The 12,585-nt window shown below is 39.7% G+C and overlaps 1 protein-coding gene and 1 pseudogene across 3 annotated transcripts in view; both read right to left on the bottom strand.

Moving 5' to 3' along the window:
• MIPEP (mitochondrial intermediate peptidase) overlaps positions 1-12,585 on the bottom strand; it is a 186,045-nt gene that overhangs the window by 49,761 nt on the left and 123,699 nt on the right. The gene's annotated exons all lie outside the window — the stretch shown is intronic.
• LOC107526935 (large ribosomal subunit protein mL45 pseudogene) lies at positions 4,880-5,873 on the bottom strand (annotated as a pseudogene).

Genomic DNA, 12,585 nt, shown 5'->3' with positions numbered 1-12,585 from the left:
GATGCTCTTTATCAGGGTAAGGATCAGCACTGACCCTTGATTCCTTATCTCCAGTTCCTTTCAATCAATGTTCAAGTCCTGACAATTTTATCTCAATATACTTCTTGTACTCTTTTCTCTTATGTAGACGACTACTATCAATGTCCAATTTAGACCTTCATCATCTTTTGCCTAGATTGTAAGATCTTTAGGGCAGGACCTATGTGCATATATATTTTTTGTACGCAGAAATATTGCATTTATTAAACAAGATCAAGATGCTATTGAAAAGAAAAAGCAGCTAGTGGCAATAAATATGTAATGGTAAAAAGTAAAAAGCAAAACTAAAACTGACTAACCCCCCAAACCTCAGGAAGAATAGGAAGAAGAAAAAAATCAAGGTTATCTCCCAGAAAAGAACCGTAAAGAAGCAAAAGCATAAAAGGAATAACTGAAGGAAGGAACAGAGAAATTGGATGGAAGGACTTAAGTTGTGTAACATGGTGGACTGGATGCTTCAAACAACCCTCCAGAATGAAACAACTAAAATGCTGGATAGCCCGGCCGGGCGTGGCTCAGCGGTTGAGCATCAACCTAGGATCCAGGCGATCGGGGTTCAATTCCGGGTCAGGGCACATGCCCGGTTGCGGGCTTGATCAATGACTCTCTCATCATTGATGTTTCTCTCTCTCTCTCCCTTTTCTTCCCTCTCTCTGAAATCAATAAAGATATATTTAAAAAAAAAAAATGCTGGATAAGCCCGGCCGGGCATGGCTCGGCGGTTGAGCATCGACCTAGGATCCAGGCGATCAGGGTTCGATTCCCGGTCAGGGCACATGCCCAGGTTGCGGGCTTGATCCTCAGTTGAGGGCGTGCAGGAGGGAGCCAGTCAATGACTCTCTCATCATTGATGTTTCTATCTCTCTCTCTCCCTCTCCTTTCCTCTCTCTGAAATCAATAAAGATATATATTTAAAAAAATAAATAAAATGCTGATAAAACATACTTTTTAAAAAAACTGCGAACACACTACTGAGATAGGAGAGAATAAAATACTAGCAAAATGATCAAGCAGGTAATATTTGCAAAAAAAAAAAGGTTTTTAATTACATAGTAAAAATCACTATATTTTTATATTTGTTTTCATGTATTACTTAAGATTCTTTTCTCCCTGTCTTCAATCTCCGTATCCTCCAAGTCATCCTCCATATTGAACCTTAACTTTTCCCTGTTCATGTCACTACTCTGCTTACAAAGCTCAGACCTCTAAGGTCTCCCCACTCCCTGCAGGATCAGGCATAAGCTTCTGCGAAGACAAAAAGGACTCTACTATGTAATCCTCATCTCATTTTCAACCCCTGAACAATCGTTCCTCCTCCCATACCAAGTTCCCTTCCATCAAGCAACCCTGGAATAATGTATTCTCTGACCACCTTCTATCATACTTCACTTATCCCTCCCCTTCCCCTCCTTATACTAGCACAAGCTGTCGTAAAATCTGAATCAGAAGCCCAGATAAAATGTCATTTCTGACTCCATGAGGCAAAACTGAACACTTTTCTGTCTACAATGGAGTAATCACAGTACTGCATTACGTCATTTTTCACACTATCTTATATATGCACATATCCATCTTTCCTAAAAGACAATGCCTGTCAAGTAAATTAATACACATGAGAAAAGGTTAATGGTGGAATTCAATAGGAGCTGTAGTTTTATTTCTAAATGACTTAGTTATAAAAAAAATCTCTATCTGACAGGTTTTAGGGCTGATTTAAGGAAGGGTAGAATAAGCAAAATCATGGGGCAAGATAAGTTAACATGGTGCTTTTCAAACTGGATTGTGAAAACATAGGAATACACTGCATATAGTAGGGTAACTTTTAGCCTGGTATATACTTGTGTTTCATTTTAAACACATACACACATTTGTATAACAGAACATAAGGTAATGAATTTCTTACTGTGGGTTTGTTTCAAAATGCTTGAAAGTCAACAAGTTAACACAGATAAGAAAATCAGTGCTACTAGAAGTAGAGAGAGAAGCCAAGGATATAACAGCAGTTTAAGATGAGTGATCTCATAGTATAGTCTAGATTTCACCCGTCAGGCAAGTAGATTCCGAAGATATAAGTAGCCTCTGCAGCTGTCTACATTTAGCATTTTAAAATATCTGTGTTTTTCTAACAGTGTAATAATCAGATTGCAGGCTCTCAAATGATGTGCTATTCTGTACTGATTCTGCTCTACCAGTTCTGTCTTCAAGATGCTCCCGAAATCTGGTCATCATCTAAACAGAACAAAGTTTCATATAACTTATGAACAAGTTTTAGTTAATCATTTTGAGACGTACCACCCAGGAAAATAAAAGATAGTACTTTTCAGAAGTAATCATAATGAAAAAATAGAGGATGTAAAAGAAATTCAGATTACTGAGTTAATTGTATTGCACCAGTGTTAGTTTCCAATGTTTGATAATAGCACTGTGACAGTGATCTATGGTTATGTGTGATACTGTCATTGGGGAAGCCAGGTGAAGGGTGCATAAGAACTATTTTTGCAACTTAGGAATAAACTACTTCAAAATAAGAGGTTATTTAAAATAATTAGGATCAGTGCCGACAGGCTAATCTGAGATTACTCTACCATGGTGACTGTGCTTGTTACTCAGTCACTACTGAAATAAACCAGTTTATAGCTAAATTCTCATACTTCAAATAAGCCAGCTCAGCAGTACCTAGTATTACTCTACTTTGTTTCAACACTGTGCATTGTTAAAGTAAGGGGCGGCTGTATATTATTCTCCAAAATATTTTTATCTATTTCTTTATTCACTTTAAAGTCAATATAGAATTGGTTAAACATTCTAGAGAATATACTAAGTTTCAAGAGGGAAACCGAGTTAGGAAAAGTGGTTCTCAAACAAATGTAAACTATCTCTTGATTTATAGACCTCCATTGCTTTCTTTTAAAGAACTTAGCACCATGAAAGGTTGTTTAGACTGTACTTTGGCTAAATGAAAAAAAGTTATTGCTGAAATTGTATAAATCATTTCAAATATTGTTTGATTTTGGCTTTTAAGTGCCTGCATTTTTCTAAATGTTCTGAGAAAGTTTGGTTCACTTTTTACTCTCCATAAATCAGTAAGTATTTCAAAGCTTCACTGAGACACAGAAAAATACACAGATGTGAAAGAATGATTGCATCGTCACTAGTTAAGAATCCTAAGAGAATGGACATCAAAGAAGCAACTAATGGGGTGCTCACTTTTATAATTACTAAAAATATACAATACAAAACAAGACGTGTAAAAGACACCAAGATAAACTATTCTACTAGATTAATAACAACATATGGTCATGGAAAGCAGTCAGAAGGTACAAATCCATCACAATCGTATTTAAGCAACTAGCGGTGCATTATTACGGGGACCGCTGGTAGCCTGAAGAATGGCTGTCCTTCAGGAGCAGGGATCACCCTCAAAAGCCACTGACAAATTAATGCTAAATACACAGAGATTCCCATCTATTTGAATGAATTCACTTGCTTTTCCTGCTCTTGCCCATTTATATGCAACCGATGAAATTATATTTCCCATCCACTGTTTTTATCATTTAAATCCCCCCTTTCAATAATCATGTATTATGCTGACAATAATAATACCTCACTTTTTTTTGTTTTGTTCACTATGTGCCTGTGCTTTTGACACACATATATTTCACTTAATCCTCACAATAACCCTATGGGTTAGATATCACCATCTTACAGATGAAGATCTGATGCTTAAGACTCAGTCTAGGTCATCTGATTCTAGAATGTTCTCTTCTCTCAAACACCCATACTAGCCCTCTTTCAAATCATAGGTCAAACCAGAAACATTTGATTACAACCATAAACAAAATAAGGATGCTCAAAGTTCAAGCTACTGAATCAGTTGAAGACATGGAAACATATAAATATTGGAGGGGCTAAAAAATATTAAGTATATATGTTGTGAGATACATGACATATGTGTGTGTGTGTGTGTGTGTGTGTGTAAATATATAAGTATGTCTGGAAGACCCCTGAAATCTGGTGAATAAATATCAAATACAGTAAGTATACATTAAAAATGCTAGCCACAAATCAACAAACTAAAGTACTTTCTATATAACAATGATAATCAGCTAGAAAAAGGGGAAGGCTATATATTTTATTCACAACAGCAATAATAAAATAACAACAATAATAATAATAATAAAAAACGAATACATTTAACAAGATGTGTGAGGGACTTCTAAGAACACTGTAAATATAGACATTGTGATGGGAATAAGGAGGTAAGTGAAATAGTGAAGCAAAAGCCTGTATCTATTAAAAAACAACCAATAATCAACAAATCATTATCCAACCTGGGCAAGAACACTTATAATGGAAAGTTTAGAAACAAATCTTATTGTATGAAAACTTAGGCATTTTTGGATCAGTGAAGAAAAATAGGTTATTCAAAAACCAACTTAGAAAAACTAAAGCTGGTTCTAAATTTCACACGTTATGCCACCGTGAACTTAATCAAGAATTGAAAGTCAAAAATAAAACCATAAAAGCACTAGAAGAATACATGGGCAAAAATTTAAATACTCTCAGGTTAGGGAGTTCCTTTTAAGCCTGGCAGGAAACTAAAAGTCTGACAGATTTATTTATTCACTTATTTATTTTTAATCCAATACCCCAAGAGTGTTTTATTTCAATCTCTGATCCCTGTCCTATGAAAAGAAAATTCTGCCAGTTTGCTCCTGACAGTCCCTGATGCAGGAAAAACTGGTGTCAGATGTTCTCTGAGACCCAGAAGGTAGATATAAAATTTAAAAAATGAGTGCGTCCAGGGCTGTACATAGCAGTCACCCACCTGGGCCCGGCCTCAGCTGCGGTGACAGGATGAGGCCGCTGTAAGGACCCAAGCAGGACAGGAGCGACCAAGGGCAGCTCTGGCCACAGCATAGGCAGGCGGGTGACTTCCCAGCTCGCAGCCACTCATCACCCACGCTTCAGCCCCGGAGCCATTTTTGCCATCGGCGAGCTGAGGCTTACGGGCCTCTCCTGCGGCTCTTGGCAGCCTCCTCCGGGTGTCGGCTGGGGGCCAGGGGTCATCAGTCTTCAGGATCGGCTGCTCAGGGGTGCCCACGGCGGGACAATCTTGCCGCGCATTCTCCCGCTCCCACAGCGGCTTGTCAGGTGCCTTTCAAAGACATATTCCAGGACATCCTTGGGAACAGGTGTCCGCACATCAATCTGCCACGCTGGTGGGAAGCGGACGGGCGGCCGCCCGCGTCGCCCGCGGTCACCACGCTCGGCCCGCGGGGCGCTGTGAGGCTCCGGGGGCGCCGGGGGCAGCCTGGTACCGGCCGTCGTAGGCATGTCCGGAAAACGGTGTTCAGTTGCCAGGGTTTGACGTCGGTCATGGTCTGAGTTGCTTAGACAAAGGTGAGTTTCAATGAAGATATCCTTACCTTTTTCAGGGAAGTCCTTTACTTTAAAATTAGCATCGTATTCTCTCATCTTCCGTATTGACAACTGTGATGCCACACTCTTCTTCAGTCGCTCGGTTTTCTCTGCCAGTCCTTCCTTTGAAAGAGACGGCACCCGAGCATCACCCTCTGGAGGACCATAGGCGTCAGAGATGCCAGATGCATGGGACGCTCCAAACGTTCTGGAGGAATGACCACTCCCGCTTTCCGGGCATATTCTACAAACTCCTTTTCTGATTTGTGTTTGGGTTCATAAGTAGGAGGTGTGAAACGTTTTTTAGTCCTCACTGGAACTACAGCTATGGACTGAGTCACCAGGACTGGCTGCCGGCACCGCCATCCCAAAGCCCTGGGAAAGCACCAGCCCCGCGGCACGGGGGCGGCCATTTTGCTCGCGCAGAGGCTGCCGGGTAGGGGACTAGGCGTGAGGCGGCGGGGCCCGAGAGGGGGCCGGCCGGCAGGTTTAAATAAATTCACCACCACCACCATCGAGGAAACTAACAAAAATAAAACCGTCTGAATGTTAAACAATCATAAACAGCTAACAACACTATAAAAATCGATAAACAAAAAACATGGGAATGTAACGTAACAACATAAACATGGAAAAATGACAAAAATAGGCAGTTCATCCCCTACCCCCCATATAGATAGTAAAATACTTTAAGGGAAGATGTTCATTTTACTAGTAATAAAAGAACTGCAAGCAAAAATGAGTATTTGTGGTCTATCAGATTGGCAAAAATTAAAATCCAATAAAAAATCAGGCTTGTCACAGGACAATGACGTGGATTTTAACCTTGCAATGTGTATTGGAATATAAATGGTGCACAGCTTTTAGCCCAAGCAATCCCACTCTTATGAGTTTAAGAGTAGTCGAGTGCACAATGACATATGAACCCACAGTGTTATCTACAGTCCTGCTTAAATTGAAAAATGGGATTGGAACCTTAACAAGAGTTGGGCTAAGGCAATAGGGTTCTGGGACAGGGTTTCAGAGCAAGAGGAGGGAATGTGAATATCAAATGGGGCCTGGGAAAACAGCTAGGGGTGAAGGGGAGGCCACAGCCTGGCACGTAGGTAAGCGTCAAGCATACTGTCCACTCTGCACAAAATATCAACACATCATCCCTGGCCCACAGTAATAAAAGCCCTTGGAAATTGTTTATGAACAAAAATGAACAAAGTCTAAACTACATTTCATGGAGGACTGAATTTAGTCTTAGTAAAAGATATCTGAGACTTCAACATGATTTGGGAAAGTAAGGGACTCACATTACATATTAAGTTTCAAATAAGCTTATTTATATTTAGTTATAAATATATGTATAAGTTTTATCTAGGCAAAGGATATTCTCTTTCTTTTATGTTCTCCACGATGGTGCTTCTTCACAGTGCTCTGCAATGAGAAACTGCTCAGTGTTCTATAGAGCCAGGTTATCAATTAAAAAAAACCATAGTTTTTAGGGTGCATCTTTCCTGAGGCAAGAGAATTTGCATTCTCAACCTTCAAAAGGGGTGAGGGAGCTTAGGCTCCAGAGAAGTCAATTTTATATCCAGAGCTAAAGCCATGGAGAGAGAATTTCTACTCTGAACTTAAGTGTAGCCCTGATCCTTCATCCCAACTGGGGCTGCCCAGCTATAGAAAGGGCCCATATAATCATTGCAATTTCATTTCAATTATCTTTAATTCTAAAATGATACATAGAGAATTAAATGCCCATGTTACTGGAAGCTAACTGAAGGTGTTTGCATATGTGTGTGTGTGCATGCTTACTCTTCTAACTTTAAAAGAAATACATGCTTATTATTGAAAATTGGAATATAATAAAAAAATATTGAAAGTAAAATGAAACTCACCCCTCATCCAGGACTATGTGACAAACATTTGTTAATATGCTAAAAGTTCTCTTCAGTCTGTTTTCAAAAGATGCAATCACACTATCTACAATTTTATATCCATTTTTCACTAACCTGATTTTAGCAATTCTTTGTAAACATTAATAGCTGTATATTATTTCATCATATGGACTATGTTAGTAAGGAAAGGCTATGCTAAACTACGATGTAATAGCACAAATCCTAAAATCTCTGTGGCTTCAAACAGCAAAGATCTGTTTCTTGAGCAGACAACATGCCCCTCTCAGGCCAGCAGGCTCTTGTCATCAGCACTTTAGGCGTTCATGATTTTAGCACCTCCGACAAGAGGAATGTCATCGTTTGCGTGGCCAAGAGAAAGGAAATATGGGTAACTATACAGCAGCTCTTAAAGTCTCCATTTCTGCTCCATTTTTCTGTTCCACTTAAGTTACACGGCCACAACTAACCGCATGGAGTAAGGAAGGAAGTGCATTTCTACCTTGTGCCAGAGACAGAAATGAAATGTCAGTGAACAGACCTACTGACAATCATATGGGTACGCCATAGTTTGCTTAACCATTCCCTGAATGTTGGACTCTGCAATTTTTTGTAAATGTAGTGATTATCAGGTATAAAGCTTTATTTGGTTTTCTATTTCTTTAGAATAAATTCCTAAATGTTATATTGTTGGCTTAAGAGGTACATAAGCTCTTTGTATTCTTGATTCCTTTGGCCAAACCCATTTATCTTCCGCCTATGAATATAAAAATATTTCTCAGTGTATCAATACTAGCACTAGCTTACTGTCTTTTTATAAAATATTTACTAATTTGATAAGTGAATGTCATTATACTGTTCTTTCCATTTGCATATTTTTATATCCTAGGCAAGTCAGTTTATTATTGTTCTATTGCTTTTGTTGTATTTGTATAAGCTGTTTATGCAGCAACAATGTAAACCATTTGTCACATTATAGCTTTTAGAAACTAGTTTGTATGCCTGTGAATTTTATTCATGTTTTCTGAGAGAAATTCAAATTTTTATAATCAAATTATTACTATTCTCATTTGTGACTTCTTCCATTTCTTTTTAAAATTACTATCTTTCTGGAAAAGAAAAACATATTTGCAAATATACACCATCTTTATGGCTTATTTTTTCTACTTAAGTGTTTGTTCCATCTGGAATTTACTGGAATGACAGTAAATTAGTTTAACAGAGAGAACTCCAGTCCAAAAGTCAGGCAATATGTATACTAATTCTGCCTGTGACACCTTAGGTAAGTCACTTAATCCTCACTCTACTCTGTCCCTATAACACAATTCCAAAGTTTGGAAAGCTTACCTGCAGTACAAAACTGAATGGGCAACCTGGCCTCTGCCATAGCCAGAGTATCAGGAACAAATAAGGAAACAGAAATACTGTACTTCCATTTTGCAAACTAATATGAAAATATGTCTCATTTTCCATGCCTTTTCCTTCAACTCCCAGTTTCTTGAGCTTTCCCCAAACAACTGCTAAATGCTTTGAGTGAAACTAACCCTGAACTGGCCTCTGTGTGCTCTGCCAAGGTCTCCCACCTTCCTATGCCTATCACTCATAGTTCCACCATCATTATCTGTCTTGAGACCATCTGTCTTGTTCATATCAGTTATCATAGGAAGCTCTGGTTTCCCAATGGCTCCATGCATCTCATTTTCTGACCTCTTCTTTCTCTTCCCCATCTTCCCCCGAGTTTTCTGAAATGCAGTCACTGAATGTTCCTTTCATTTTTTTGTTCTAACAGAAACTTGTGTCTACCCTGAGAATCTTCCTTCCCTTGCAATCTTTTCAAATGTCTCCTATCACTGGACTTGGAGGTGAGGTAGTTTTTTCTGTTTTTCACTGACTATTCTAGACCATCCTCCCTCCTTCTTAGGGACACCTCAACTTCCATTGTCCTGACAGTGGCCTACAGCAAGTCCAAAGCTGTTGCGGTCCTTAGTTGGAACTTCAGTCGTTTCCACTCATCCCTTTAAGACTTTTTACTTCTGCTTCACTTTCACTCTCACCAACATAACTCCTTTACAATTCTGATAAAATCACTGACCTCATAGCTAATCTTTCAAAAGCCCTGTGTGGTAGAAAGAATAATGCCCCCTCCCCCAAAGATGTCCCTGCCTAGTCCCCAGAATCTGTGAATGTCACTTTACATAGCAAAAGGAATTTCGCAGATGTGATTAAATTAAATATCCTGAGGTGAGGAGATTACTGTGGATTATCTGGGTAGGCCTTAAATGTAATCACCAGGGTCCTTATAGGAGAAAGGCAAGAACATCAAAGAGGCAAGAAGGCCATGTGAGAACTGGGCAAGCAAGCAAAGATTGGAGTGGCATGGCCAAGAGCCAAGGAATACCTTCAGCCTCTACAAGTTGGTCAATATAAGGAATGGATTCTCCCTTGGATCCTCCAGAAGGAACAAGATTTGTGAACACATTGATTTTCGCCCTTTAAGACTCATTTTGGACTTCTGACCTCCAGAACTGTAAGAGAATAAATTTTTGTGCTTTTAAAAAAATTATTTATTGATTTTAGAGAGAGAGGGGAAGGGGGAGAAAGAAAGAAACATCGATTTGTTGTTCCACCTATTTATGCATTCAGTGGTTGATTCTTGTATGTTCCCTGACCAGAGATCGAACACACAACCTTGGCATATCTGGACATCACTCTAACCAACTAAGCCACCTGGCCAGGGTTAGTGCTGTTTTAAACCACTACTCTGTAGTAACAGCAACAATATAAAACTAATATACTTTGGCCTCTTGATTCCTTGACATTCTCTTTTAACTCTGTCTCTCACTTCCATGGTTACAACACAGACTTTGTTATTACTCTAACTGAAAGCCCTCCATAATACCAATTTCAAGTACTCCTGTCCTCACTCATCACCTCCTATTTTCCACTCACTTTCCCTAGTACCTTATCTCAAACCCCAATGGTACCTCAAAATTAATTGATCCTACTAGCCAGTCACCATGCTTTAGCTCCCTCATATGCTCACTGTTTTTCTTATTTACCCAATTAAATCCCACAGCCATCATTATAACTCTTTGCATATACCCTCAAGGCCACTGCCTCCTCTTGGGTCACTATACTCACTCAGCAGAACCACAGCTCTGGTCAAAGCTCAGTACCTGTACCTGCAGAGCTGAATATGGCTGGGAAAGGCACACACCCACCCCAATGGGTCTTATTTCAAATTAGAGACACTCTCCTCAGTGGACCCTTAACAGTGCCCTGCAGCACACATAGAGCTCACTCCACTGACATATCCACTCTCGAGAACGACTACTTCATACCTGCTCCTCTTTATTCAAATACCACAACCACCTTCCATTTTCACTCTCAGGTGATGACTGCTTCCTATTTCACTGAACATAGTGACCTGAAGGAAACGTCCAATTGCACTAACCCTGTACCTGTATCTTTGCTCATGAGCTTTACGGATGACTGTGCTCCCACCCCTCTACATACACAAAAACCACATCCCTTCTCACCTACTCCAACAATTTTCTCATTGCTTGCTTGTGTCATCAAATTTTCAGTTTTAATAGATATTTCCCATTAGCCTACACATGTTGTTACTTCTCTCATTAAACACCAAATGAAATCAGTCAAACAAACAAAACAGCAACCTCTCTTTATCCCACACTCCTTCCAAGTCCAATTTCCTTCCTTCTCTCACGGGAAAACACCAAAGAGTTGCCTATAATCACTGTCTCCAATACCTCTCCCTCCATTTTCTCTTGAAACTCACTCCACTTAGACTTCTGCCCCCACCACTCTACTAAAACTATTCATCCAGGTCACCAATGACATTCATGTTGCTAAACCCAATGGTTAATTCCCAGTCCTCAACTCAATTGACCCAAAGGTGCCATTTGATGCCTGAATCACTCACTCCCCTTTGAAACACCTCCTTCAATTGGTTTCCAGGACATCACACCTCTCACTTCTTTTTCTACCTCACTGGTTTCTCACATTCTCCTTTGCTGGTTCGTCATTTTCCAGCCTTTCAAATGATGGATCACAGTTCATCTTTTAGACATATCTTTTTCCATTTATAATCACTCTTTTTTTGTTAATCCTCCCCTGAGAATATTCTTCCATTGATTTTTAGAGAGAGTGGAAGGGAGGGAGGGGAAGAAACAGAGATAGAGAAACATCGACGTGAGAGAGACACACCGATTGGTTGCCACCAGCACACACTCAACTGGGGCGGCGGATCAAACCTACAAGCCAGGTACATGGCCTTGACTGGGAATCAAAACCTTGACCCTAGGGTGTAAGGGCTTATGTTCTAACCACTGAGCAACACTGGCCAGGGCCATTTATACTCACTCTTAAGGGTGATCTCACCTACAATGTTGGCTTTAGATACAACCAGTGTGTAGATAACTCCAAATTGATATCTCCAGCAGATTGCTCCTTTGAACTCTGTGGACTTAAATATCCCCTTGCCTACGTGACCTCTCTTTTTTGTCTAATAGACATCTTAAATTTAGCAGCTTTAAAACTGATCTCCTAATCACCATTAAGGACCTACTCTTTACACTGTCTTCTCCACATTAATAGCAATACCATCCTTTTGGCTTGCAGTTGCTCTTGACTCTTCTCCCTCCTTTACACTCCACATTCAACCTGCCAGTCCTCTGCTTAAAAATATCAACCAATAAAAAAAAAGTTTAATCTGTAATAAATAAAAAACAAACAAACATTTATTTGAGCAAAGGATTGCAATCTGAGGGACACAGACTCAAGTAGCAACCCAAACTATGCTCTGGAAAGGACAGAAAAGGCAGGATTTATATAAAGGTAAAAAAGCACAAGCTGAAACTTTTCCTACTGGCTACTTACTATGGTGTGATGGCGAGTTCTAAAGGGATTGGTCAGATCCAGTTGATAAAACTCTGAGGTAAGCACTGGTACGGGAATGGGGAGAGGGGTAATACAGAGTGGGGGAGGGCAGGTTCCGAGATATGTACTTCTATGAGAAGCATCAAAGTCTAAACTTTATCTGGTATGTAAGTCTGACTTCCCTAAAGACCTCCCAACTACATTCTAGGCCCATTGATATTAATATTCTGTTTTAGATGTTTCAATTCATAAAACCTTCCCATGGCTTCCTTTTGCATCCAGATTAGAGCTAAAATCTTCACACAAAGAGGACACACTCAAGTGGCCTATAAGCATATGAAGA

Source organism: Miniopterus natalensis, chromosome 2 (genome assembly GCF_054644295.1).
Source record: "Miniopterus natalensis isolate mMinNat1 chromosome 2, mMinNat1.hap1, whole genome shotgun sequence".
NCBI lineage: Eukaryota > Metazoa > Chordata > Mammalia > Chiroptera > Miniopteridae > Miniopterus > Miniopterus natalensis.
The sequence above is the reverse complement of the archived record's forward strand: the minus strand, read 5'-3'. Positions and strand labels throughout refer to the sequence as shown.